Raw genomic sequence first — 27945 nt, 5'->3', positions numbered from 1 at the left:
AGGAGGCCAGCTCTAGGAAGAGTCCTGTTTGTTTCAAACTTCTTCCATTAAGGGTAACAGAGACTACATGCTTCTGTGAACCTTCAGTGAAGCAGAATTTTTTTCTGAACTCTTCCACAGATCAGTGGCTTGACACAAACATGTTTCGGAGTTCTACTGGTAGTTCTTTTGACCTCAGGGCTTGGTTTTTGCTCTGATATGCATTATCAGCTGTTAGACCTTTTATTAAGACGCATGTGCCTTTCCAAATTATACCCATTCAATTGAATTTGCCACAGGTTAACGTCACTTGAAATGTAGTAATATCTACAAGCAAAATGAATGCTCCTGAGCTAAATGTCAACTGTCCCAGATGTGCAATGGAATCATTTTAGTTTTTTATTTTTTAATAAATTTGCAAAGATGTTAAAAAACAGTTTTTTTGCTTGACAATGATGGTTTCTGGAGTGTAGATTGTTGTGGAAAAAAAACTAATTTAAAGTAGTTTAACATAAGGCAGCAACAAAACAGAATGTGAAAAAAATGAAGGGGGTATGAATACATTCGCAAGGCACTGTAGCTGTCTTTCGCACACAAATGCTTTTTAATCACTTTCATTTATAAATGTACAAGGCTTAAAAACACATGCAAATGATAAGATTTCGTGACGATGCTGCAGTGGCCCGATCGGGCAAGTGACAAATCCGTCTACTGTCCCGAATGTCTTTCATGCTGGCCCATCGGCCAGAACTTATTGTCGAGCCCTGAAAGTATTTTCTTGTACCTTTCAGTTAATATAACATGGCTCTTAAAAAAATAATGTTTTTAACAAAAAGAAAAAACAAACTGAACACCACAAAACTCTCTAAAGTCCTTTAATGTGATTTATATATAAAGAACAAAGAACAAAAGCTTTCATAGGTCTTAATATTTTATTTATTCATTTGATTTTTCAAAACTATTTTTTTCATAATAAATCTTCACTTTGAGGTCATCAAAGAATTGTCACAATAAAAACAAAAGAAGGTATTATAGAAAAATTGTACACAAATAAAAAAACACACAAAAACAAAAAGCAACATTTTATTCAGAATGTCATATATTTTATACCTCTTGTACATTCCACACAGTACAAGATAGCAGAGAGAAGAATGTTTGCAAACACTTTTGAAGGGTTTGTTTTTGCTATCTTTGTGCTTTTTAGCTATAATCCAATACTCCGTTTTGGGGGACTGAATTCATTTGTTACTTTTTGAGATTATGATATTGTCTCTCAGTAGACTCGGAGTCCTAAATACCATGCATAATTTGTTTGGTCACTAAGACAAGCAAGAGGATATTGCTTAAACAGTCCAAAATCTTATTTTCCACATGTCTGTTTGCTTTCCAAAACCTATACTCATACTCGTCTTTTAATGTTAACACAACAGCAAAAACAAAGAAAAAAAAATTTAACAAAAAAGGAGGAGTATGTCAAAAAGAAAAGATGTTGGAGATGCACATAAGGGAGGGGGGGGGAGAAATAAAATCTGTATAGCTAATGGCAGAAACTGTTTGCTTTCCAAAACCTATACTCATACTCGTCTTTTAATGTTAACACAACAGCAAAAACAAAGAAAAAAAAATTTAACAAAAAAGGAGGAGTATGTCAAAAAGAAAATATGTTGGAGATGCACATAAGGGAGGGGGGGGAGAAATAAAATCTGTATAGCTAATGGCAGAAACTGTTCTATCGCTATAGCAACACATTAACATTTAATTTTCTGTTTTTCATTTGTTTTCACCTTGGTTTTTTCTAAAAAAAAAAAAAAAAGAAAAAAGTTTGAAGAGCAGGTATACTGTAGTTGGCATCATCTATATAACAGGCTATAAAACACCACTTCAGCCACAGTCCAGAGAGCACACAGATAGTCTTTGCACCGTATATAAACATGTAATAAGATACTTTACGTGCATGGAGATTTTCCTCAATCTATCCCGAATGGCCCTGGTATTCCTTGTAGTCATCTGTCATCGTTTTGACAAACATACAAACAGAAGAAACTCCATCAACCTTTACACTTGGATTGATACTTAAGGCCTCCACAATTCTCTTTGACACCAAGGGTTCTGTCCACCAAATGGAAATCAGTTCGGATCCCACAAGGAGCAGTCCTTTCTCATCCAAACGCGCAATACTGCCATCAGAAAAGGGAGTCAAATACTTTGGCTGATTTAACAATCATAGGTAGTAGCATCTCATTTTTAAGTCCTTCGTTCCTTTTCCGTTTGTCCCATCGGTGAATGTCTGTTTGGATTGTTGCAGATGGTTTGTCTGGCTTTAGAGGGAAAATGTTCCGGCAACACATATACAGGCAACATAATATGAAATACACTTAATTCTAACCAGCGGCCTTGTCTCTCAGTGATCCACAACTGTAGTGACTACGTGGAGTCTTCTTGCACGGTTCTGTTTCGTTTTGTACACACTTTTCAGCTTAGTAAAGTTCTGGTGTGCTTGGTTATAATGTATGTTTTCTTGTTGTTAGTAACAGTATATTGTGTCTTAGGTCAAACTAAGACAGTTTTGTCTTATTCAATGTATTTTTTTCTCAATTACTATACACAGGTGGATCTCCCTCCCCTTTTGCGTGTGAGTTCGGAGCACAGGATCTGTGGGTGGGTTGTAAGGGGGGGAGAAAGTCTGTGAGATCAGACGTAGTACTCCTTGTCCTTGTTCTTTTTATCTTTTTTATTTTTGGGCACGCCAATGGGCTTTTCTTTGACGGCGGCTCCGTTGGGCTGCGTGGCGGAATTACTAATGTAGTTACGGCTCTCGTCCACGTGGTACGAGCCCTCGTCGCGATTTCGGTATTTGTACATGGCGTAGAGCAGGATTAGGATGCAGAGGGCGGCTGCTGCGACAATGCCTACGACCATGCCCGTGGTGCTGCTGGACTCCCGAATCACCTCCGGGCTGGGGTAACCCTTGGCCTCGGGCAGGGGAGGGTTAGCTGTGGACATACAGGAAGGGAAAAGAGAGAGAGACCATTCATTACAGCCACAGGGATACTCATTTAACTCTATTATTACAGAGCTCTCTAGAACACTTGATTTTGATTAGTTACTTGCGGCATTCAGTGTTCAGCTATTTCCTAATATCCTCCATCATTCGTGGCAATGCTAAATATTAGCCCGGTCAATTGGGTAACCGAAACCGCGGGAGCTATGGTCCCGCAGACTTCTGTTCCAACACTGCTCCAACACACCTTTCTTGTAATTGAGTAACCCTGAACACCTTGATTAGTTCAGGTTCAGGTGTGTTTCATTGAGGTTGGAGCTGAAATCTGCAGGATGGTAGCTCATCAGGACCAGGGTTGAAGAAACCTGTTGGTTCCTAACATTGGTTCTGGAGCAACCCAACAGTGCACATTCTGAATGTCTTTCTTTGACACATCCATTTCAGGTCTTGGAGTCTTTACTAACAAGGTGATGAGGAGATTTAAGTAAGCTTGATTAGGGAAACATACAATGTGCCAAGTTGGGGATACTCCAGGACCAGGGTTTGGAACCTTTTCTGTAATGTACATCACAATACTTAAGAAATGGGCCATTGCTAGTTCTGTTATAGGGCTACACGATTAATCTAAAGTGATTGTCATGCGCATCTAGTCAGTAAAGCCGGTTCTGTGATTAGTAGTAAATCTCCATCACGTGATTTCAGATGGAGCAGCATTTACTACACTGAGCCGTAGTTCACTGACAAGCTACGCAAAACCGTGTTCATAATCGCAGACCAATTTAATCACACGATTATGAAATCGAAAAAATCGTTCTATGATTATGAAAATAGCTTGCATAGCTTGTCGGTGAGCTACGGCTCTGCATAGTAAATGGTGCTCCACCTGAAAGCATGTGAAAATCCTACATTTAATAACATGTTTTTGCTCCAAACTTACTTTATAACCTCAGTCGAGTGTTTGAAATAAATCCTTCTGTGAAATCTCCATCACGTGATTTCAGATGGAGCAGCATTTACTACACTGAGCCGTAGTTCACTGACAAGCTACGCAAAACCGTGTTCATAATCGCAGACCAATTTAATCACACGATTATGAAATCGAAAAAATCGTTCTATGATTATGAAAATAGCTTGCATAGCTTGTCGGTGAGCTACGGCTCTGCGTAGTAAATGGTGCTCCACCTGAAAGCATGTGAAAATCCTACATTTAATAACATGTTTTTGCTCCAAACTTACTTCATAACCTCAGTCGAGTGTTTGAAATAAATCCTTCTGTGAGATTGTGGCTTCTTACACAGAATAAGGCACGCAACATATTTCATAGTATTCTAAGCAGTGATAAAGTCTATGTCGATTAGCATTGCATTAATATATACTTTATTACAATGAAAAGTATAATAAGATGAACTCAGATAAACCATATATTGTCGTAGTCGTGTATTTATTAGTCATGTTGAATCAATGAAAGCAGTTAAATCTTCTGTTTATTTAGCTACCGCTATAGGGATTTCTTCTGCGGGGCGTATTTGGAGTTTCTGCGTGAGAGCGCCCTCTGGGCTTCAGATGGAGATTTACTACTGATCACAGAACCATGCTTCACTGACAAGATGCGCATAACTATCACAGCTTTTACCTAATCGCAATTAATTTTGATTAATCGTGTAGCCCTATTCTGTTACATTGCGATATTAGTATTATAATATTGTTATTGCGTTCATCTTTTTGTTAAGCCATTTGTTTCTACACTGTGATGCTTTTTTCAATTTTCCTAAGCTTTAAGATAATATGGAGGTAAAAATTATAATTTGAACATCAATATTTTACTGTATTTATTTAGTCAGAAGCCATTTAATTAACTCCATGTTGGGGTCGTCCATCACCTTGTCAAGGCTTAATTTGCAATAATGACCAGCTGACTGCTTATTATCCCTTTCTTAAAAACCTTAAACCATTTAAGTAATTGTTCTTATTGATTATGAAAGTTAATTTACAAGTATTCATTACTGTAATGTCAATACTGCAGCTTCTTTCACACCAGTAATGATAATATTCAGTTCTGAGCTGACGAGAAATACTAAGAGGAGAAGAAACTTGAAAGAAACCCCAAAATCAATATTTCTTTGCCAAATTGATTTCTCTCCTGACGAGATTAGATATCCCACTGAGAAACTGCTTCACGGCACAGTACAGTCACTTGAGTAAACAGGATATAAACCACAAAAAAGACACTCAGCCTTGCAATATATGTATAGTATGTACTGCCGCAGAATGGACCCCTTTCTTAAAAACCTTAAACCATTTAAGTAATTGTTCTTATTGATTATGAAAGTTAATTTACAAGTATTCATTACTGTAATGTCAATACTGCAGCTTCTTTCACACCAGTAATGATAATATTCAGTTCTGAGCTGACGAGAAATACTAAGAGGAGAAGAAACTTGAAAGAAACCCCAAAATCAATATTTCTTTGCCAAATTGATTTCTCTCCTGACGAGATTAGATATCCCACTGAGAAACTGCTTCACGGCACAGTACAGTCACTTGAGTAAACGGGATATAAACCACAAAAAAGACACTCAGCCTTGCAATATATGTATAGTATGTACTGCCGCAGAATGGACAAACTTGTACTGTAAGCTTGTGCTAACTCATTTTGCTTATCAAACAGTCGCAAAACACATCTGGCTGACACAGATAGAGCGATCAGAACGGATATGTTGCACATTTTCCATGAGCTGTGACCATTGAGTGAACCTCGCTTCCTCGCTATTTATTCCTGGCAGAGAGTAGCGTGGTGGGTGGAACAGTGTGGTATAGTTTCTTCTGATTTATGTCTCTTGGAGAGGGGACAGTAACTGCGAGACAGCACGGCTGCAGGCTGAGCGCAAATGCTCAACAAAACAACACCTGTGACAAAGCCGTGAACAGCTTAGGCCCGATCCACTGCAACCCGCAGGTACAGGAAATGAGATGATGACAAAGTACAGCAGGGAATTATGGATGGCGACCTCTGCTCAAACATCTGTTTTTAGAAATGTTGCTTGGAAGGAGGACACTTTGGGGATCCGTAACATCATTTATCTGAGACCTTCTGAGCTTTGGCCAACATTTTCTTTTTCCTTTTTTCTGTGTTTGATCATTGCATGACTTGTCAGCGTGTTTTTCCATTACGTCTTGGACATGCTTTCATTGCCCTATGTATAATATGACTGCTGCATGGGCCACTAGAGTCTGTAACTAAGCCAACTGAAGGAATCCAGATTGGTTTAACCTTTGTGTTTCATTTTTCATGTCGAAAGTGGTTTGCGCAGTCGACTGAGTAACCAGGATGCACCTGCTGCGTGGAGAAATGGGAAACGCAGTATGTACTACGCTAGCATGCACGCTGGCCTTTTCTGAATTTATACCTCAACAAAATTCGCCAGGTCTCTTTAACCCGCACACAATCAAAATAGGGATTATGGGTAAAATAATCAAAGATATAGACTTTGGCATATGTAACTCTGCATAAAACTGGCAAAAAACTAAATGTGAGCTGAAATTATATAGAAGCACAAAGAAATTTGATGACAGGCACAAGTTTAAGTTTGTTTAATATAATGACCTATTTAAAAACTCATCTAAGCAATGAGCTCCCTCTGTGCCAAAAAGAAAATTAAAATACTATATTTACAGCACATAAACGGGGTAAAGGATTTAATGTGGTTTAATGAGGTATTAATGTCTGTTTAAAGAAGCAAAGGCAGATTATACAAACATATATTCCAGTGCACACTGTGAATACTTTGATAAATGAGCACATAAGCAACAGCGCAGCTCAGGTAACAAAACGATAAAAGCTCTTTCGAGTTAATCTGAGCTCCTGTTCGAACTAGCTGCGACAAGTGGTGAACGGCGCTACATTTTGTCAGTCGCTCGGTTTCTATTTCTGCACCGTAACGTTGGATTATTAAACATCAAACATGGATGAGCCTAGGAGAGGTTGTTTTTAGAAGCTGAGAAACATCGGATATGACAAATCCCTCAAGATCAACAAGGAACACCACAAATTGGATGCCGCCTCACGGAAGTGCTGAAAATACAAAAAGTGTTCTAGGTTTTACGCTCTTAAGTTCGCCCTCGCTGTTATGATTAGCGGTTTTGTTGCATTGAATTTTCACATTCAGGAAAATGACTTCTCACTGAAATCTTGTTGTGCTTGACACAATGGACACATTATTTCTAGATTGTTTTTATTTTTCTGCTGTAAAATGTGCCCGCTTGGCTGAATTTGTGAGAAATTACGCCATTTGGTATTTTAACACTAGTTTTATAAGTGCATTTGGTAAAATGTCAAACCTAAGGATTGTTTCACCCCAAAATTATTGTGAACAGACACTACACAGAAAATGGATTTGCATTCTTTTAAGTTGTACTGTAGTCAAATAATCTTTCATGGAGTGGTTTCAAACAGAATGATGGAAAAATGGGGCAAACACCTTTGGAGGAAAAGAACAAGTGGACAGTAATAATATAAAAGAAAAATGACTAACCTAACCCACCTGAACTTGGGTCGCAAGGGTCAATGTCCTCATCGTCGCTGGGACATTCTGCCGACGCTACAAGAAGATCATCCTGTACCAGAGAAACAGAAGAGATGAAGGGTTAGTCCAAAAACACCTAGTGGCATCATTACAGTTTTATATGGCTGCTGTGTCATCTAAGGCCTCACGCTGCGAAAGAGAGAGAGGAGCGAAAAAGGAAATGTCCTTTTCACTGCCACTCTGACATCTCTCACAGGTCCTCTGAGCTTTGACTCACAGGTGTGATCAAAGGTGTCCTAACTGTCAAAGGTCACAACATTTCCACAAAAACAACCGTGTCTGTGGATTATAACACACCAAATCGCCTTATAGTACAGTCTGGAGAGACTTCCACATCAAGGCGGAAAAATTGATCGGAGCAGCACAAACACATACACGCACATACACAAAGATTTCACAAATCCTTTGACGAATACAATTTAGCCGGCAGTTGCTTTATAAAGACAGTCACGCAGGAACATGTGGTGTGAGGAGCATCAAAGCCCCTCACAACCCTCTGTCCCACTGGAAAACAATCTCATCAAATGCCTTTTAATCTGAAATAAAACCATAGGAAGCAAATCTAAAGACAAGTCCTATCAATGACAACACACGGCGCTGAGACGCGCACAACATACTGAAGGAAATCTTGCCTCTGCTCCAGTGATGGTTCCGAAGGGAAAGAAAGCCATGTTGAGATTTCACGGTTTGAATTCCAAAGATGGTATCCGACTGTGGTCTAATAGCTCAGAACGTCTCTCCGTGCAGGAGTTCTCCATCAACTATGCAAAAAGGTAGCGAGCTCGACGTTCCTCTCAGTGCTATGGCAGAAAATTCCATCTGACGACGTCGCTTTGGTGGCATCCATTTAGTGCCAGTCTTCACACTTCTCTCTCTCTCTCTGCAATTAGCCAGAGTGTGTATGCATTTGCCAGCTGGCCAAACGTGTACATGCATGTGTGTTTGTCCCAATAGAAATGCAGGACTGGCTGAGTGTGTGTGCGTGCAGAGAGGAAAGACATCGATTTGTCTCTCTGAGCTCTGCCCACAGGCTGCAGGGCATTGCCCACGCCAATCAGGACCTTTCACCATAATCCCAGCCACGCAGACCACACGAAACAACACGGGAAGAGAAAGAGACAGAGAAAAAAGGGAGAGCAAAGTGGTTGCCATTTTCCTTGTAGCAATATCTGTTCAACTCTCAGCTCTCAAACACCCTGCAAGTAGGTCAGTGCGGGTGAATAATTTAGATCCCTGACGTTACAGTGCTGGTTTGTGTGCTGCTGGAAGGCTGGGAGACATGGAGGTAATGTGTTGCAGCAGGAGTGCACAACAGAGCCCTCGCTAAAGGCTGGCAGCGGCATGTGTCTGCCTGACTCGAGAGAGAGACAGAATAATAACACCGAGGTCCTGGGAGCCACAGGCTGATGGGTGAAGTCATCCATACCACTCCATCTCTCGCTCTGCGAGCTGACATGGAAGGCATAAAATAAAAGACCACAGCTATCATAGACATTGAGATTAGTAGTCAACCGAAATGTGGTTAGGGGAAATGTACACAGTCTTAATAATGCATAGGCTTGAGCGAGAGACAACTTAGACTCAATGTTCCTTTTCTTGACATGACCACAGAGAGAAAAAAGGGAGTTCTAGAACAGGCATGAAGGAGTGAGAGAAAGGTGTGGGGTAACGGTTAAAGATGTCAGCAGGAAACTGAAAACACAAGTGAAGATCCATGAGGTATCACCATTGTGCTGGAACAACCATTTCAAGCTGCAAGTAGAGTTTGGCAACATATATAGAATTTTCACAACATATACTACTGTTCAAAGTCTTGGGGTTGGAAAGATTTTTAAATATTTTTGAAAGGAATCCCTTATGCTCACCCAGGCTTCATTAACTGGATCAAAAATCAGGAAAACAGTAATACTGTGAATTATTATTACAATTTAAAACGACTTTTTTATTTTAACATTTTAAAAGGTAATTTATTCCTTTAGTCTACAGTGTCACATGATCCTTCAGAAATCATACTAATACGCTCAAATAACATTTCTTATTATCAATGTGGAAAACAGTTGAGCCTTTATAGAAAGTTAGAGCATTTTTTGAAATAGAAATCTTTAGTAATGCTATGAATGTCTTTACTGTCACTTTTGATCAATTTAATGCATCTTTGCTGAATACGTTTCTTTAAAAAAATTATACTGACCCCAGACTTTTGAAAAGTAGTGTATTTCCAACGATTCTGTTAGCAATAATAAATAAAATTCTAATTGTTTCCTAACTAATATGTAATTAAACTAATTTTGAGATCCTTCCTTGCATTCCTTTGTTTCAGTTCTAACTATCCTTTTCTTTTAATTGATTCACATATTTTTGTCCTCACTCAAAAATGTTCAAGGACATACTCGAGTGGAATTTTTAATATATTAAAAAATATGCCTTGACTATTTTAACTAGATTTTTTATGCTTTTGAATTTGTAGATCTTGCATTGAAATGTTTCTAATCTATTTGGTCACACTTAACACTTTGGTTGCAATAATGGTATATATAAAATATAATATATGGAATGATATAGCCAAATAGATTTACAGCATTTTAATGTATTCATATCTAAAATGATCAAAATTAATAAACTGTTATATCTTCCAGCCCTAATTGTATAGAGCAGACAGGAACCTGCTAAATGACTACATGCCATTGTGACTGGCGGCTTTACTTGAACATTCTCCACCCAAACCTTGTTAGGATCTGTATTTGAATTCCTCTCACACAGCTGAGTGCCTGAAACCATCCTTCTCTTTCACTCGCTTTCCTCTTGGAAACACTACCCCTCAGCAAAGTGTCAAAACTTGAATCTAAGTCCTCAGATGTGGCGTTACACAAGCACTTGAGCGTGAGGCTGTTTTCTGCAGAAAAGTCACGTATGACTAAGACCGAGCCTTCAGCATCCATCTGCCTGAGATCGCCGTTCTCCTCCATCCACTGCCCACTCAACAGCTGTGCTGAGGCGGATGAAGGGGACAGAATCGGCCTACATTATGACTGTCCATTTTCCTCCTGCTGAATAACTAACTACGGTGGAGCATGTTAAAGACTGTGGGTGTGCTATCAGAATATCATTTACGCGCACACACACAGACACCACATGCACAGTATTAGACTCCCTGTTTTGCTTGCTCTTAATTACTGCACTGCCAACAGGCACAATAAGGGATGTGACACAGAGCCAAAATGGGCGGGAGAGCACAGGGAGAGAGAGACGACGGCGCTCGGTTCACCTGTGAACACAGAGGGGGAACCAGCTGTGCCCCTAATGAGAAAGGAGTTACCTCAACACACACGCTCTCACTTTTCAAGCTCCACCTCCATTCAGCCCATTCCAATTACCTCACAGCTGCCAGACTCATCTACAGAGACACAGACTAAAAGTAGGACCTGATTGAACCAACTGTACATGCCCTGGATAAGACAGGAGCAGGAAGTGGGTGGCTCTAAACCACTGACCCCTCCAACCCTAAACCGTTTTACCTCGTGTAAGCAGATTTTATGTTATTACCTTAGGTAAGGGTATGATATATTGTTCCAGTAACACTCATATTCGGGTCTCGCTCTTAATTTTGTAGTCTGCATGTAAGTACTGACCCTCAAAACTCTCTAATGGTTCCCTCAATTTCCATCTAAAATATATCACATTTCTCAAGCCCTTATTCTGTAACCATTTGCACTCAAAAAACAATATCAATTTTATAGGCGGTCTGAGATGGCCAGGCTCAGACGCTCAAATTCACCTCTATCTCTCCATCTCTATCTCTTTCAGTCATGAAGATGCTAGTATTCCACCATGAATACGAATATCTCAGAACAGTGCACCGTCTGTTGTTGTTGCCATGGTGACATGAAGATTCAGCCTGTTCAAAATGATAGGAAATAAAAACCGAATCGCCTCGGTGGCTCAGCTGGGACCTGCAAAGCAAACCATTGATTTCTCGCTATCTGATTTTTCTTTTTCTCCATATTCCTTTCCTCCAGCCAGTATGAGAGAAAGAACGAGTGAGAGAAAGCAGAAGAACATCAAAGCCTGCCAGCTAACTTAGCAGCACTGCTAATGAAGTGTGAATATTCATAGAGAGGTCCTGGTGCTAAATGCAGCCTCAGTTCGCTGAGAGCTGTGTGTTTAAAATACAGAGAGCTCATACAATGAATAAAAAATGGCCACTGATGCACTGCAGTATTCTCTAACAAGAACAGTTGAAAAAAAAATAAAAAATTAATCGCAGGAAACACAATGGCGATACGCCTGCTAGTATAATGCTAGCATGTACGGGAATATACAGAGCTGGCCCACAGGGCCTCTATATGCGCTCACTGACATCCTGTACATGAGTTTCAACTTGTGAAAGATTTAAAAGCGCTAAAAAAAACATGCAATGTGAAGAGCGCAGGTTGATTCTCTCAGTTTTTCATCTCCTAATGCCGTACTGAGATGAGTAATAGAGAATCTGGACCTTTCATAGAAGATGAAAATTAAGATGGCTTCCTGTGCAAGTCTTCACAAATCAAATCAAGAATCATTCTCATTTGGGTAGATTATTTTAGCACATTCAAAAGCTTTACAATGCCTTGGTTATTTTTAACAGTTCATTAATATTCTCTAGTGAAGGCAACATAAAATCAAAATTAACCCAGTTAATTCATGTTTCATTATTGCTGGTATTGTGAATGATACTTCAGTGCATTTTATTCCAAAAAACTTTTCCAAAAATTATTCCAAGTTTTTGTCTTCATAAATATTAATTGTTGGATCATTTTAACCATTACCTACATAGTTGTTTTCAGTCTGGTTTATATTCTGGTTGGTATCATTAACTTTTTGTTGTCCAATCAAATCAAATCCAATCCAATATCCAAAATCCAATAGTTCAGTCCTATTTTTTTCCATTTAGTTTCATGTTTTACTTAGAAATATGAAAAAAATGCTTAAAATAGCTTGCAAATGGCAATTCAAATTGACTTTACTAAATGAAAGGCTTTAAATTTTTTTTTACAAATTCTATTTTTAAAGTTAAATAACACTGAGGACTAAATATTAACAAAGGCAAATGCATCAAGACTAACCCTAAAAGTACTCAAACAACTTTTGACTCACTCTGAGAAGACGTGAGTCACAAATAGCCATTACAAGTAACTCCCAGAGGTCATCCAAGTGGGCATAAATACATCTGATCATACACGCTGCCCACAGACAGAACACGCTGTGACAGATTGAAGCTCTAGATTTTATACAAAGAGAGAGAGCGGGCAACCTGCAGACTTCACGCAACACAATACACACTTGTTCACAGCATACTGAGTTAAACTTTACTGGAGGACAGCACTTGATCTTCACACACTTTTAATGAGGGGCAGAATAAAATAAGATGCAGATCAAAAAAGGACGGCACAAATGACAGTGTAAGTGGGCAGTCGAGGCGACCGAAGGAGGCGTCTCATTAAGGATGAGAATCGTGCATGCCATGACTCGCTGCAACAGATGTGGACATCTGCGACTAACGATGCCGACCTCATGCACGCTCACAAAAGCACTGCAACTTTTCTTTCTTTTAACTCTCTCCCTGCTACCCCAATTGCTTCCTCTCTCTCTCTCTCCCTCGCTTGCTCTACGTGCAGAGAGCTGCAGACAAATGGTGCATGCCTCTTTCGCTGCATGGATATGACAACATCAAAGACTGCATGCGATGATGGCTGGATGGAGAAGGACCGTGAGAAAGAGAGACTACCTGGGATGAGGAACAATGCCACCTCGCATCCATGATGGCAGCCTGGCTACACTGTCTGCTTCCTCTACACAGCTTTGCTTTTCTGTTTAGGTGAGAGTTTGTCCTCTCCCCCTCTCTGATCTCCCCGTCCCTGCTCCTAGAGCAATAAAAAAGCCCCACACCAGTAAAATAAAGTCCACTCTGTCAGATCAAAAGTGATGACTGGAGAAGTCCTACTTTGGTAAGCAGATAGGGATGATAAATTGTCTGTGCATCAGAAGAGACTATGAGTGCCTTCTACAGACTAGAAGAGAGAGAGAGAGGGAGGGAAGGCGTAAGCGAGGGAGAAGAGAAAACGAGAAAGATACACACGGATAGAGGCGGGAGAGAGAGAGGGAAAATATGGAATGACTGCAAGCTGATCACCTGACTCATCTCAGCCAATCACCATCGCCGCTCAGCTCGAGGTTGCTAAGGGTTTGCTCAGTTAGAGACATTTTATTATAGCGGTTTTTTACAAAGAGATTGATGTGTGTATATGGAGAGGAGGGGGGGTTGCACACCTTCTGCCCTGCCATGAAACTCCACAGAGACACAACCTACAATCTAACATCAAACACACATGCACACTCTCAAAATACATTCGAGAAAGCGAACGTTACACAATGGATGGCAAAAGCTCCATGTTTTCATCTCCACCGGCCCTCCTGATCCTCTGGGATCTTGGGTTATTCAGCTCCATCTAAATGCCTCCGCCAGCTAAACTAACCAGCACGAACGCTTGTTTAACTCGCATTCAAATTTGTGCTTTGAGCACGTACACGCCTACTGAGAAAGGAGGGGCAGAACAGATAAAGACAGATATGTTTTATTCGCACCATGGTCAGTCTCACGGGACACGATTTGTCCCCTGCGTCTGCAGAATCTGTGCACGGGCACCAAATGCAACCATACATTATGAATGTGACAGAATTCATAAAAAATAACAAAAACTGAGTCAAGGTCACGACGGCGACGCACATTAGAGATGACAGGTCGGAATACAAATATCTGGTTCATCATAAAGACTACACAAACCTTTTGTGAATTAACAGGGTCATCATTATCCAAAAGCACACAGATTAATAACTGTTTGCAATATCTAGCACCTCTGGAGAGAGAGAGAGAGAGGGAGGGGGAAACCCCCCCCCCCATGAAAAGTAGCTGAGCAGCAGTCCATTTTATTACTCGCTTTGTGCCAGCTCAAACAATCGTATTGATTGACTGATTTAAGCGGCCAGTGTAAATGAGCACTGGGACAACAGTGCATGCAGGGCAAGTCACCGGATCCATTAATTAGACAGAAGTGGAAAAAAGGCACAGGAATCTGGACCAGTTTAAATCTATCTGTGCTGAACATTGTCCTGCCCTCATGATGCAACAGAATGAAATGAGTGGGTACCTCATTAGAGTACACGTGAAGCTTTATGCAGGACTGTTGTATTTTGGGAGTTGTGACACACACATGCACATCTAATTGAGGTCAATGTACAACACTTAAAATAAGATATTTATGATAACTACTGGGTAATATACATTAGATTTTCTGGCATTAAGCAACATCGTGAATTTGGCCCTTTGCCCAAAATGTGTTAATAGACTAGTTTTATGATCACTTGATTCATTTTCTTGAATCAGTTCAAAAATATCAGTTTCAGAGATGCTGTACATTTGCCTTTTAATAAATCTGCAAAAATGTCAACAATTCTGTGTTTTTCTGTCAATATGGTGTGCTGTGTGTACATTAATGAGGAAAAAAAATTAACTTAAATGATTTTAGCAAATGGCTGCAATATAACAAAGAGTGAAAAATTTAAGGGGGTCTGAATACTTTCCGTACCCACTGTATGTGTGTGTATATATAGTAGTGCTGTCAAACGATTAATCGCGATTAATCACATCCAAAATAAAAGTTTTCTTTTACGTAATATATGTTTGTACTGTGTATATTTATTATGTATATATAAAAACACATATACAGTATATATTTTGAAAATATTTACATGTATATATTTATATTCATACAATTTATATTATAAATAAATATATTTAGTATATAAACAACATATTTCTCTTCAATATATATGTGCATGTGTGTGTATTTATATATACATAATAAATATACACAGCACACATACATATATTACGTGAACAAAAACTTTTATTTGGGATGCGATTAATCGTGATTAATCGTTTGACAGCACTAATATATAGCTTTTCATTGAAAAATAATAAATAATACATCAGCTACATTCTAGAGACATTTTTCATATTAATTTTATCCACAAAGTGTTGGTAGGTTAGACAGACACATTCACCCACACTCATACACGCACGCACGCACACACACACACGTATGTTTTTGTGAATTGTCGGGACATTCCATAGGTGTAATGGTTTTTATACTGTACAAACCGTATTTTATATTGCCCTATACCTAAACCTATCCCTTTCTGCATTTTTAGATTTGCCAAAAAACTCATTCTGAATGATTAATATGCCTTTTGAAATATGGGGACACTCAAAATGTCCTCATAAATCACCTTCTCCTTGTAATACCTATGTCATACCCATGTCATTATACAAATTTGTGTCACACACACACGCACACATATAGAGTGCAACATTTCAAATCACAAAGGCAAACCACAAAGCAAATTTTAAACAGTTTCCACATGCAATTTCCATATATATTCCCACTATGCTAGAACTGATTTGTAATGACACCAGGACCACACACTGTAAACATATTACAGTAATTCTCAGTGAATTTTTCCACCAAGAGTGTGTCACACACACACACGCACACATATAGAGTGCAACATTTCAAATCACAAAGGCAAACCACAAAACAAATTTTAAACAGTTTCCACATGCAATTTCCATATATATTCCCACTATGCTAGAACTGATTTGTAATGACACCAGGACCACACACTGTAAACATATTACAGTAATTCTCAGTGAATTTTTCCACCAAGAGAAAAAAAAAAAACTATGACCTATTTTGCATCTGATGGAATCAAATCCACTCGGCGCCAACACAGGGCATCTATAAATGCATGACTCTCACGTGGCACACGCCCACGCTGCCATTTTTTAGGCGCTTCACTGCCCTCTGCCCATCTCTAGATCTAAAAGATACCCTGGGGTGTTTAATGACATGCACAGCTCACACAGGAAATGCTAATTTATTATTTAAAGCCCAGCACATAACCTGACGGCCCGGCTGCAGCAAGATCAGAACAAACACACGGGTTCCTGGCATGCCAAATCCCATCGAGCCAAACACCACAGCCGCAGATGTGAAGGGATATCAGAAACACGGCATCAAAAACAGGACAGACCAGCCACATATCCATAAACGTGGTGATGTAACAGGTAAAATGCAGGGAAAGTATAGTTCAGAGAAGAAAAACCAAAGAGAAGGAGTGAGACAGAGGATAAAGAAGATAATAAAAAAGCTGTCACTTCTGAACCTCAGTCGTGCGGGTGGTAGTCACAAAGGAAATCAACTTCTGATAGAAATATTAAACATCTCATCTGTCAGTCACAAGCAGTTGATGCATGCATGTGTTTTTCTAAGCATGTTGGGCTCCTTTGAGACGACCTCAGTTGTTTGTTTGTTGTGGCGGCTGTTTGAACAGAAACGAGTAAAACACAACGCTTCTCCTCTTGCTGGCTTTCGATCATTAACGCTACTTTAAAAGCTTATATGCTCTGAGCCACTGTCAGACAATAGCAAAACCAGTTTATCTGAGGATAATCCAAGCTCCAAACGTCATTTTAAGATTAAGTATGCTCACAGAGCAGATCTGAAGCCATTAAATGAAAAAACTGGTCATGCAAAGTATGCAAAATTATTCCAAAGACTACAGACCTCATTTACGCTACACACAAATTTGCTGTATTACAAGCAAATCGATTGATCTTCATGAAATACTATTTCCTTCAGAGCCATTCGTTTGTAAAGCATTTGTACAATAAAAATCATCTCTATTATCTACAGTGCCTTTATCTACAAAGGCCACGCTGACAATCTGGGACTCAAAATCTTTTGTAAAGCTGGAAACATACTGAAAGTTTTAGGATTTTAAAATTTAAAACAAAGCAATATTATGAAATAAAATAGATTATGAATTTTTAAGATTCTCTACTACAACTCTCTAATCAAACATCAATTACATGGGTCTGTGGTGTGACGCTCTTAGTTTATTCAGAAATATATTAAAAATGCAATTCATATAGAAAATGACTCGATTTCACTTCTTCTATGATGAGCATGTTTGTAATTTCTGAATTAAAATTTGCTTTGATATTTTCGGTTAGCTCAGACTACCGAAAAACAATTATATTTATTAAATATCATAAATAAAATGTATAAATTAATCATTCATGATATTTGAAAACGCTTGTATTTTTTTTTTAAGTATTTAATTTTTTTACACCACATTACATTTTTAACAATTAGGTGATAAAATGTAATATTTTCTTTAAAATTCCTCAAAACCATATGAAAATATCAACTACCTAAAGTAGAATTTTACATTATTAAATTTTTTTCTTCCTTTAAAATATTTTTTTCCCGTTTCTTTATTGTGAACACTATTATACATCACTGACCCATATAATTTAATATAATCCAATTATAATCAGTTAATTTTTCAGTTCCTCCAATTAACAAACTTTTCATATAGATTGAACAATTAGGTCTCTATGCATCTCACTATTCCTTAGCATAATGCACAGCAATTTTCACACTCTCAAGCGCCGCTTAAATTCCTTCAGCCCTTCTTCTTCCAGATCTCGGCTAATTCGAGGATGTTTAAGGGGGAGACCTCGATGGACACTCTGGAAAAGTGTTAGGAAGATGGAGAGCCCAAGAAATTCCATTAGCTCTTATTACAGAGAGCTGTCCGGTCTAATGGCCGTTCCAGTCTAATGGGCATCACAAAGGCCTGTAATCAAAGAACCACAAACTCATCTTTGATTTCGCATCCCTCTCTAGCCAGCTTTTATCATTAATTAGATATTAAAAATCCATCTTTAAAAAAATGAAGCCGTTGATTTGGACGGCGCAGCTGTGCTGAGAGAGAGAAAGAGATTGTAATGGAAGATAATGGAGCGCAGATGGCGCAAACTTAGAGAGTGGTGTAGACACCGCTGTGCCGAGAAGAGAGGAGTCTCAGATTTCCATGGCAACATTTACCATCATCGACGGTGTGCGGAGGGCAGCGAGCCCACCATTTTGTAATGCAATCCACACACAAGGCCATGATAAGCCAACATCACGATTGGGTGCTAATAGATCGAAATATCTGTTATTGCACAACTATCGCTTTCATACGACGTGCCTGCAGTGCCCTTGAGCAGGGAGGTAATTAAATATGCAGTGCCAGAATCAGTTTTAACCATATCAAATTACGATTTTATTGTTGTGGAGGCTAAATCACTCCGTAAAGTCACGCACGAGGAGACGAGACTGAACTGGCCTTGGCAAGCCTGTCAATCACCCTGCTCAGCCTCCTGCTCTGACATGTAATTACAGCGCCACCATAATTAGAGCTCACTGTCAGGGCCCTGAATGATGCCTCGCGCTCGACTCGGGAGAGAGAAAGACCAGCAAGAGAAAACCTGAGAGTTGTAAAGGAGAAAGCATGTCCACCTACACGGCGCTCATCTTCCCTGCTGATTTCTCCCCTTTATGGCCCTGTTCCATTTGCCTGTGGGTTCTCTCTGTTCATACAGACTTATTGACTGACTCTAGTCTCCCGGCACTCTCTCTCATCCTGAGCCACAGCACATCCACAAAAGAAACGGGCCAATCACTTTATGTCTGAAAGCAATTGGATTGTGCCGGGCCGAAACCCTTTGCCGGTTCGATAATGTGTGATCCAGCCACGGGCTCGTCTTTAAGTGCCCTGGTCTTAGTCTCGAGGCCTCTTTTGCTTGAGAGAGCACGAAGTTCAGTTTAAACCGGCCCTCATTGCTGTCTGGGTCACTTATTGAAACACCACTTATAATGTTTTGGATGGTAAAAGAGAAACTGAGCGAGTGTACATGAGAGGAATAAAAAGTGAGTCCGAAAGTAATGATGTAGATGGTCAGTAACAGCACAGAGATAAAACACAACACACTGACCCAGACAACACACGGCCTGTCTGTTGCAATCTAAATGCACCAATCGGTTCAGAATCTTCATGACCTTTTCAGTTCTTTATGGTAACTGGACAAAATCATTCAAAGTGAGACCTATTCGAATTTAGTCCAATTTGTCAACAAGTTAGTTTTTCTCTATCTAGAAGCAACACCTAGCATATTAATTACAGAACCAGCACAACACGTTTAATGGCTTGAGAAATTTCTAGACTTTTCACAGCCAGGAAAACCGCATTTTAAAGGTGCACTCGGCAATTTTTTCCTCATTAAAAAGTTTTACACATAAGCAAACAAATGTTACTTTGGAAAAATGTTTATGTAAACATATATAATAACATCATGGGCACTCACATGGGATCAAGACATAATAATGTTAATAATAATACTAGTAACCTATTAAAAGCTGCTTTATTTAAAATGAAGCAGGATGCCTCATGGGGAATAAATGAAACATCTGACAGTAAACAGTACGCTTTCATAACGGCAGCGGTAATGCAAAACTTTCGTCATTGCATGATAAATCCAAAATAACTGCCATAAATGTACAACAATCACTGAGTGCATCTGTAAAATTCCCTGTTTATTCCAAGTTTTTCATGAATGCAAAACCCTAGTGTTTTCCAATTCATGTCCCAATCTGACAAGGAAGAACAAAAATAGATCGAACACCAGCATCAGCTTTCACAGAATAGTGAAGTAGATTAAAGTGGCCGCTGACCTGTGGAGTTGTCGTCTGCTTGCCCTGGCGGTTGGATGCGGTCGTAGTGGTGATGTCGGTGATGGAGGGCGACGTTTCTGAGCGGTTGCCCGTGGCAGAGGCGCTGGACTGGGGAGTAATAGAAGAAGAGGGCATATCTCCCACCAGCCGGGCGCTACCCTCCACGCGTATGTTGGGGTCGCCCTCGGCGGCCATGTTGAGCACTTTTAGGCCATTGTAGTAAAGCCCTGAGAGCTGGCCCTGGAAGGGCCGACTGCCCTTCTCCCAGCCTCCGATCTTTATGGTAGTCTGACTGTTGAAGATGGTGAGCTGCCGACCTGCCGGGGAAGAACGTTACAGAAAATACAAGAGTGTTCAACGGCCCGCTCCCCCACGCCATAGAGACGCACACATACACATGCACACGCTAACATACATAGACACGCACACACACACACACACACGAGAAAAACAAACTGATGGTCCTGATGGTAAAACACACAACAACCGTAACCTTATTTTCCCTGGGGATCATGAAGCAATAAATTACACTATAATGCTAACAGCAACACTGGTAATTTATCGATTGTAATTTAATGGCTGCTGTTGGCACAAAAGTAAATAAATGAAGGGGATGAGAAAGCTGGGTCCCAAAAAAAATCAATGGGACTTTGCTAAAAGGACAATCAAATAAGATGAGAGACAAAAATATTCTTCATCTGTAGAAAGTACAAATGTCCCCCTTTTTTGTGTGAGAAAATTACTGTTAATCCTTAAATACAACAGTTTATTGCAAATAACAAAGCCTGTATGCACAGGTCTAGTAAATTTGATTGAGATTGCCTTTCAGCAAGGGCAATGGCAATTAAAATTAATTAGATTGAAATAAGGTTTATGTGAGAATGGCTTTACAGCTACATGACACATTACAAATGATTCATCATGGTTATAATTCCATTGAAAAGGGAAAGCAAGGAAACAAGCAAACTTGAAAACAAATAACTTTGAACGATTCAATTTGTTACATACATTGCAGCATGCATTCAAGTCTTTTCCCTTCTTGTGTGTTTAACTTGCTTGTTAAAGGGACTTCATATCTGATGCCAATAATCATTGAAGCTATTTAAGAGACATTTGCTTTGAGATTTTAACTGTGCACTTTAGCAGCTTCCAAAAGAAATATGTTTAGCATGACAAGAAGATATGCATATATAAATTAAATAGTGTGTGTACATCACTATGAATTCAAATAATTTCCACTGTGGACATGTACTTTAATTAGTCATTTAGATTATTACAGCTGCAAAATAACATTATTTAAATAGGTATTTTAATGATGTAAACATATTTTGTTAAAGATTAAACTAACTTCAGTTATCAGTATATTACCAGTCCCTTTAACCTCTGACAGGTTTACAAGTACAGTATAACAACACATTATTGAACTGTACAGTGCATATATTACAAACTACATTTGTTTAATTTTTAAACTTGGTTATACAGGGGATTTATGTTTTAGATGGTTTATTTGCTATGCAAAATATCACTTGCTTATGATCAAATTATCTTTTATTTAAAGTTTTAATCAGTGTTTTTACCTTTGTCGAGTAGCCATTCGTCAACTACTCGACCAAGCCGATATGGGATTCGCTGTCTAGCAATCGCCAGGCGTTCGTTATCAATGTTGCCTTTAAAGTTTAAAGAGACATTTCATTGTTAAAAATCTGAAAGGTCAAAGATTAAAACCTACAGTGAAACATATGCCTTAACTGTCTGTTTTTTTCTTCTTTTTTTCCTCTTATTTTCTTTCTTTCATTTTTTTTTTATTTGGAACACCAAGGTTGCATACATAAGAATGATGAAGCTTTTCACTCAATTAAAATTTAAGCAAACAAATTAACCCTATTTTAATAGAAGCACTATGTTAAATATGCACCTACTCTTCTTGTGTTAAGAGAAACCAACCAAACTCCATCACGTTTATACACAATATCACTCCTTTACATAATACATTTACAAAATAGTAATCTTTTAAATCTTTTTAGCAGATTTTTCATCTAGTTATACATGAAAACTAGCTCATTTTAATCTAAATATTGACATTACAGTACATTCCAGCGTTTTGCAACCAATTTGATTTTAGCTTCACATTTGCTATCTAATCTAAGGTATTTTCAGTCATTTTTGATATGATAAATCTCACATTATCAGATCACAATACATTTAACAACATCAAAGTAGCAGAAAAAACACTCAAAGGATTAAAGCAACAAGAAGATTATCAGTTCATCAGTAATGCATGTAAGATCAGTTCATGTTCCCCATGTGAATTTGAAATTGCTCTGACAAAAGCTTGGACCTCAGAGATGTCTATATGCAAACATTTAGGCGCTCGTTCCCTACGGTGAGCGCCACGTGATCTCAAGCAGAAGCTGTGCTTAAATGCAGATATTTACGCTACATGTCCAGGTTGAGCCAGCTACGGTAGCTCTATTGAATTGAGATTATTTGAAAACATTTATTTCACTCCCATTACGGCCCACACATAATTACCACTCCTGACTTCGCTGGAAAATTCAACATGAACCTGACTTGCTCAGATTCCCAAAGAGTATAATTACGCCTCACAATTTTTACTCTATGAGCCATTAACTTGTTATTTGTCAATCAAAAACGAGTCTCGCTATCTCTATATGCGATTAAAGTTTGATTTAAATATATGTATGAAAATGTTTCCTCAACGAGACGTAACAAGAGTAGAGTAGAAAGTCAGCCCGAAGGCTATGATGTGAGAAATTCATTGTGAGAATTACTAGCAAATTTCCCTTCTAATGTGTTTTCGTTTCCTATACATATGCACACACACTGACAGAATTGAGAATTCTATCATCAAACCTGTACACTGTAAAAAGTAATCACTGAATCTACTTAAGAAAAGCGAGTAAACATAACAGATTTTTACAAATTTGTTGAATTTACTTAATTACACTGTGTTATGTGAACTTTCAGGTGGATGCAATAGTTAAACTAAACAACTTTAGTAACCAGTACTTAAGAGCATCTAGTTTGTTGGATTAAATCCCACTATGTGCCCTAATAACTCTAGACCAGTAGGTGGCGGAAGGTTGGTTTAAACAAAACATCACCAGAAGAAGACAACTAACTGAACTTCAGAGTCAGATCGTGTTTGAAATGTGGCTGCAAGATTAGGTAAGTTTTTGGTGATCTACTTATAAACTATATTGTCACAGTGTGTGCTATCGTTTTTGAGGAAAAGAAAAGGCAGATTTTATTAGTTTTTGAAGAAAGAAAATAGAAATTAGGTAACAAGGAGTCTGACAATTTAGATGAAGGAAGAGTAAAGGAAACAACACAAAGAGGAAAGAAGTCAGAAAGGACGGACAGAAAAGAATAAAAGTAAGTACACTCTTAAAAATAAAGGTGCTTCACGATGCCATAGAAGAACCTTTTTGTCTAAATGGTTCCATAAAGAACCTTTAACATCTGAAGAACCTTTCTGTTTCACAAAAGGTTCTTTGTGGCGAATAAAGGTTCTTGAGATTATAAAAAGTTATATGACTGAATGGTTCTTTGTGGAACTAAAAATGGTTCTTCTATGGCATCGCTTGAAGAACCTTTTGAAGCACCTTTATTTTTAAGAGTGTAAGTGAAAGAAATATAAAAATCAAAAAGGAGGTTTGAAAGAAATAAAGAAATCAGATAAGCAAGAGAACAAAATCAAAGAGTCTAATATATGAGTGATAGAAACGTGAAAACCACTCGTTTAAGACATGGCCTATGAGGGTGCTCTCTTGATCATGGTTTTGTGGTCAGTCTTTAGAAATCACACAAAAGAGAATATATATGTCAGTATTGAACCAAAATGCTGTTGTTGTTTTTTTTTTGTTTTTTTTTACACTTTTCAAATGTCAAAGCAGCAGTTTCAGAATAGATTATTGTATAGCTGGCATACTGTTCAGATTGAATGTCTTTTTAAAAAAATCTTGAGAAATTTGAGGCAATCAGTTTCCACAGGTTTTCCTAGTAAGTTCAACTAATGACTTTTTACAGTGTATGACTTTCTTTCGTCAGTGGAACACAAAAGGAAAATCTTGTAAAAATATATTGGATGCTCTTTTTCAAGTAATGAAAGTGAATATGAACCATTTTTTGTCATCTTGTTATCTGAACTAGATCTTTATTCACTTTATTTATGTGGAAAATAGCAGCAAAGACATGAATCAAACAACTTCCTTTTGTGTTCTGCAGAAGAACGAACATCATACAGGTTTGAAATGACAAAGCAAGGTGAGAAATTTTGGAAAATTATTCCTTTAAAGCACCAAATTTAAGCTTATACCACCTCACATGAGTATGGCTGCTCTAGTCGACTGCACTTTTGAGGTAAAGCTCTTTATTCTGTATCTGACACTGAAATGACATGACTAAATTGCTTCTCAAACACAGTACAATACTGTTTTTGATAGGTGATTGCAGAAGAACACCTGCGGACAGGGAAATAAGGCTTCCGCAGGGCTGCACGTAAGGACAGATGGAGTATTTGACTTGAGGTTGAGAGCGCCAATATTCTGCTGTGAGAGCGGAAAGAAGTTTGAAACTCAGTCCATTACAACGAGTCCCCCTTTCCTTTTACTTTCTTTCATTTGTATTTTTTCCCCTTCTTTAATTGTCATTTTCTCCCTCCTACCATGTGCAGTCGGGTCTAACTGTGATTTATGTCCACTTGTGCACTTTACCTAGAGTAATCAAGAGTGAAAGGAGTAATTTGTCTCAAATCATAGCTTAAAAGAAACAAGACAAGAAGGGGAAAAAAGCAATAGGAACTCTTGAAGCGGGATGGACTGGATGACTAAGGGCAAGTTGTGAGCATGATCGCTTGAATGCACATAAACACACACGCACACCCACCCACCCACTCACACACACACACGCACGCACGCAGTGGTCATGTTCTGTTTACATGAGGGGACAGTTGCCTGAGGGCCTCTCGGGTAAAGTGAAAATGACTGCCTAGTTAGCTTAGCATGCTAACAGTCTGAACACTACCTTTGTAAATATTAAGACACTTTTATTATTAAACTTTTTTTAGACACTAGGCATCTAAACAATCCAAAAAAACATTTATGTGCTTTTATATCTGTTCTGCATCCATTTGTATTGTTATGCAATACACAGTGATTTTCAAGGACCGCAACAACACCTCAATTTATCCCTCCGCCAGTCCAAACCTCATGCTGTGGCCATTTTGTGCCCAGCAGCAGCTGTGTGGCGGTAATTTTGTCAGGAACATTACAGGATCATTCCATTTTTTTTTTATGAAAAAGGTCTACTTAAGTGCTTGCGTCCATTTAAAATGTCTACAAATGGACATAAAGCATAGGTGATTTTAAATGGTATACAGGGGGTTTCACCCCTCACCTTTCATCAAAGTGCCTTTAAAAACCTGTGATTACCTGAGCTGTCAGAACTCTTAAAAATCTTTCCAACATGTTCGCTGAAAACAGCAACTGCAGTTTGTTTCACTCTCAATCCTTCCCTTAACAGTCAGTAAGAAACATTATTACATTAAAGGGATAATTCACCTAAAAATGAATATTGTGCCATCATCTACTCACCCTCATGTCGTCCCAAACCTGTATGACTTTTGCTGAACACAAAAGATATTTTCTTTTTTTAATTAAAATATATTTTTTGTACAATGAAGGTAAGTAGGATCCTGTGTTGTTTTGGTTTCCATTTAATATAAAAACAGCCAAATTCATCCAAAAACAAAAACAAAAAACTGAGTTCTACAGAAGAAAAAGCTTGCTGGCATAATATAAAATTTTTTGGTGAAATATTGCTTCAAGTGTCATCTGTCCTCCCAGTCAGTGTCAGAACAAAGAGCTCCCCGTGCTACTAAAATAACAATATAAAATGCAATGCAAAACACTCCTGATGTACATTTAGTGACATTTAGATGCTATTTTGATTGAAGGTTTATTTTAATTTGATTTCATTAAATAAAAAAAGTAAAACGGACAAGACTTCAGGGAGATGAATTGAGTAGGGAGTTGAATAAGTGTTTCACATTGAAAATTCAATTTCTTAGTTTAATACATCCGTTATTGCTATGTGTTATTACTACAATACAATTGCATTACAATACAATCGGTTAAGTGAAAGAATGACAGAGTGGGAGGAAAAATTGCATGCTTTCTTTGTATGCTAATGCTATACTAGTTACAGAACTAATTGTTCAAGATAAACAAGCTCCCCATTTTGTTCTCCCTCGTTGTCAATTTAAATTCAATGCATTTATCTCGTCTAACGCAGAGCAGAGTCAATCAAGCGCTGATTAAAATGAAGCGGTCATGACTAATTTTTTTTTTTTTTATATTTCAGTGGAAAAGTTTCTTCCATTCTGCCACGGACATAAGATGCATTAGTATTCAGGCAATCACAAGCGCACCGCTCCCTAAATCCACAGACACAATGTAAAAACAGGAAGCTGAGAGAAAATGGCACATTACAATGGCTCCATTTTAACAAGCAATTGTCTTCCACTCCAAATGAAAGTACTGCTGGTATTTGGGTTGTTTGTTTACACTAAAACAATGAGAGGGCCTCGACGAGGAAAAACAGTACCTCTCTCTCCGTGTCTGTTTCTATTTCTATCCCTCTGTATTCTTTATAGTCCTGTTTCCAAGAACTTACGTCTGTTTCTATGATATTTTGTTTCAGCGTATGTCCTAGTTTGCCTAAGCTGTTGTAAATACAAAATGTCAACTCTTGGATTTGGATAATCCTGTTAAGATTCTTACTCTTCTCCAAATTAAATAATACAAAATGCAATTCTATGCAACCAGTGTATCTACAGCTGAATCTAGTGTGTCTCACGAGTATACATTTGCATTTTCCCAGCACAGTTTGAATTTAATGACAAGCCGTATTGAACGCAATGATGAGCAACGGATGACAACGTAGCACTTATGGGATGCATGAGATTCTCCCGAGCTTCATTACCACTTCAGTCGTCGAACACTCAACATTTACCGTCAACAATCTATCACGTCTGCTCCCAAGAAGAAAGACGTTTGCAATGATCGAAAGCAAATAATCTCTGTAATGGAAGAGATGGTTTAAGAAGAGCTTGAAGTAAAATACAAATTAAAAGACTAATACAGCCGCCTCCTTTTCATCGTGATTGACAAACGAGAGCAATGGGATTATTTCTCATCTCTGATCTCTTGTCAAGCTTTTGTCAGGGCTTTTCAGGTGACTGAGAGGCTGGTGAATTTGATAACCCTGGCTCTGACATTTTCAGCCTTCTAAAGCCCCAAGAGCAATCATCTCTGCTGACATTTGGAAAGGATACCAGGGTTACCTTTTTTTTTAACTGTGAGAAACCACAATCACAGACAAAGGCATTTTGTCCTTAACCCTGTGATTCAGACTCTTTTTCTTGAGCTCTGCCAGCCTTTTATTGTTCCCATTGTGAATAGCTGAGATTGTGTGTGTGTGTGTGTGTATATGTGAACATGCGTATAAAGGCTGAGGGCTCTTACCTGTTGGGTAGCGCTCAATGACTGGCAGATCATCCACCTGCAAGGTGGCGTTACCACCACTTCTCGTAAAGCGAACTATGTGGTACTTTCCATCATTTACAAACTTTGAGGTTTCTTCAATGTTTATGTCATCGGTGCCCACATTGAACACCACTTTGATATTGCCTCTTTCCTGT

The 27945-nt window shown here is 38.5% G+C and overlaps 1 pseudogene; it reads right to left on the bottom strand.

Annotated features, from left to right (window-relative positions):
- Positions 1-1762: 1762 nt before the first annotated feature.
- Positions 1763-27945, bottom strand: part of LOC107550039 (neurexin-1a-like) — a 116525-nt pseudogene continuing 90342 nt past the window's right edge.

This window comes from Sinocyclocheilus grahami, unplaced genomic scaffold (genome assembly GCF_001515645.1).
Source record: "Sinocyclocheilus grahami isolate Dianchi unplaced genomic scaffold, SAMN03320097.WGS_v1.1 scaffold386.1, whole genome shotgun sequence".
Classification (NCBI taxonomy): Eukaryota; Metazoa; Chordata; class Actinopteri; order Cypriniformes; family Cyprinidae; genus Sinocyclocheilus; species Sinocyclocheilus grahami.
Note: the sequence above shows the minus strand (reverse complement) of the source record. Positions and strands in the feature narration are given on the sequence as shown.